Source organism: Bubalus kerabau, chromosome 1 (assembly GCF_029407905.1).
Source record: "Bubalus kerabau isolate K-KA32 ecotype Philippines breed swamp buffalo chromosome 1, PCC_UOA_SB_1v2, whole genome shotgun sequence".
Classification (NCBI taxonomy): Eukaryota; Metazoa; Chordata; class Mammalia; order Artiodactyla; family Bovidae; genus Bubalus; species Bubalus kerabau.
The window spans coordinates 157479846-157482893 of record NC_073624.1 but is presented as its reverse complement, the minus strand read 5'-3'; positions in this window follow the sequence as shown (position 1 = coordinate 157482893).

Sequence of the window (3048 nt, the reverse complement as noted above, 5' to 3'; positions counted from 1 at the left end):
AAATGAATAATTTTATGATTATGAAATAAGAAGTTGATAAGCGAGATCTCATCAAAATTAAAAATGTCTGCTTTTCGAAAAGCACTGTCATAGAGTGAAAAGTAAGCCACAGACTGAGAGAATGTAAAGCTCATGTAGCTGGATGTTTAAAGAATTTCAGAAATCAGTAATAAGAAAACAACTCAATAAAAAGTGGGCAAAGTATCTGAATAGATGCTTTATGAAAGGAGATATATGGATGGAAAGTAAGCACATGGTGAGGTGCTCATCTTTGTAAGCCTTGTTGTTGTTTAATCACTAAGTTGTGTCTGACTCTCTGTGACCCCATGGACTGTAGGCTGCCAGTCTCCTCTGTTCATGGGATTTACCAGAAAAGAAGACTGGAGTGGGTTGCCATTTCCTTCTCCAGGGGATCTTCCCGACTCAGGGATTGAACCCCGGCAGGCGGAGTCTTTACCACTGAGCCGCCAGGAAAGCCTTCAGTTCAGTTCAGTTCAGTCACTCAGTCGTGTCCGACAGTTTGCAACCCCATGAATCGCAGCACACCAGGCCTCCCTGTCCATCACCATCTCCTGGAGTTCGCCCAAACTAATGTCCATCAGGTCGGTGATGCCATCCAACCATCTCATCCTCTGTCTCCCCTTCTCCTCCTTCCCCTAATCCCTCCCAGCATCAGAGTCTTTTCCAATGAGTCAACTCTTCTCATGAGGTGGCCAAAGTACTGGAGTTTCAGCTTTAGCATCATTCCTTCCAAAGAAATCCCAGGGCTGATCTCCTTCAGAATGGACTGGTTGGATCTCCTTGCAGTCCAAGGGACTCTCAAGAGTCTTCTCCAACACCACAGTTCAAAAGCATCAATTCTTCGGCGCTCAGCCTTCTTCCCAGTCCAACTCTCACATCCATACATGACCACTGGAAAAACCATAGCTTTAACTAGACAGACCTTTGTTGGCAAAGTAATGTCTCTGCTTTTGAATATGCTATCTAGGTTGGTCATAACTTTTCTTCCAAGGAGTAAGCATCTTTTAATTTCGTGGCTGCAGTCACCATCTGCAGTGATTTTGGAGCCCAAAAAGATAAAGTCTGACACTGTTTCCCCATCTATTTCAGGGAGTGCATTTTCCTTTCCTTTTGCCCCAGTCCTTCTATTGCTAAAATGACCTCCCTGACAGCCGGCCCAGCTCTCAGGGAATGGGTGTGAAAAAAGGTAATAAGAGTGTCCAAGGGGATAACTGTGAGGGGGCCAGACCCAGCCCAGCCGAGGCCTGAGCCCAACAGGAGGCATCCCCCTTCCCCCATTACCTGTTTGGTTTTATTTTCTTCTGGCTCTTTGAATGACTTGCAAATGTATAGACATCTTCCTCACTCTCTTGTAGCTTCCTCTTTCCTACAGACTCTCTACATGGCCTCTGTGCTGATGCTGCCTGTCTCAGCATGATGCTCCCAGGAGGTAAGTGTCATGCCCATGGCAGTGTGGATCTGTTCAGGCAAGCATTTAGCTAGGGTCCCAGAGACACCCGGTCAATCAGAGCCAATCAGACTGGCATGGGGAGGAGGCATGAGAGGGACCACATGAGCCAAGGCCTTTTTCTGCCCCTCCAGATGCTTATCTGATCATCCTTTCTCATCCCTATTTTTCTGGAGTATGTGGAAAGTTAATGACATATGGCAGTAGTTTCCAACCAGGAGGGGTATTTGGGATATATGTCTGGAGATGTTTTGGGCTGTCATGATTTGGAGTTAACTATGGGGATCTAGTGGGTAGAGGCCAGAGATGATGCTAAACATCATTCCATGCACAGAGCAGTGCCCACAACAAGAAATTCTCCAGCCCTGAATGGCAGCAGTGTTAAGGCTGAGAAACCCTGGCATCCAATGAGGCTCCATTTACCAGAAGGTGAGAAACAGCAGTGATAAGGCCCATGCGTGCGACCTCAGAGAAGAGAAGAGATGCTTCTTCCTTCAGGGAGCCCCAGACACACAATTATTGTGAAATAACAAAAGATAAGAGCCCTGATGATTTAGCTGAAGTGACAGCTGAGAGCAAAAAAAAAAAAAAAAGGCTGTTTGTAAACAAGACTGAGAAGGAATTAATTGTGGCCAGTGTCTAAGAATAGAATATCTTCTAGAAATAACTAATATGTTGCTTACTAGTTTTTATGAAGTCCTTAAAATCTTATCAAAAACACTTTTAAACCAAAATAGCAACACCAACAAGACCCACAGGCTCTGACAGGTAAGAGTTTAGTTAAATTTAGCTGGAACATAACTCAGACAAAGGAGTTGGTGCCAAATATATTTTGGAGGTTTCTGAATTTTTAGGTGATAGAAATGACTATATAAAAATTGTGTTTACCTGAAGATCTTTTATTCGTTTATTGCTTTTTTAGCATATAATCTTTGGCACAAGATTTTCATTGGCACCAGATCCTAATGGCAATATTATATAGTCTGTGCCAGTAAAAGGAAGGCAAACAACATGTAATTCCAATATCTAGTATGCTGTTAACACCTTTTTTTCAGTTCATTTCAGTCACTAAATCGTGTCCAACTCTTGGTGACCCCATGGACTGCAGCACACCAGGCTTCCCTGCCTATCATCAACTCCCAGAGCTTGCTCAAACTCATGTCCATCGAGTCGGTGATGCCATCCAACCATCTCATCCTCTGTCATCCCCTTCTCCTCCTGCCTTCAATCTTTCCCAGCATCAGGGTCTTTTCCAGTGAGTCAGTTCTTCACATCAGATGGCCAAAGAAATTGGAGCTTCAGCTTCAAGATCAGTCCTTCCAATGAATATTCAGGACCAATTTCCTTTAGGAGGGACTAGTTGGATCTCCTTGCAGTCCAAGGGACTCTCAAGAGTCTTCTCCAACACCACAGTTCAAAAGCATCAGTTCTTCAGCACTCAGCTTTCTTTCTGGTCCAACTCTCACATCCATACAGGACTACTGGAAAAACTATACCTTTGACTATACAGACCTTTGTTGGTAAAGTAATGTCTCTGCTTTTCAATATGCTGTCTAGGTTTGTCATAGCTTTTCTTCCAA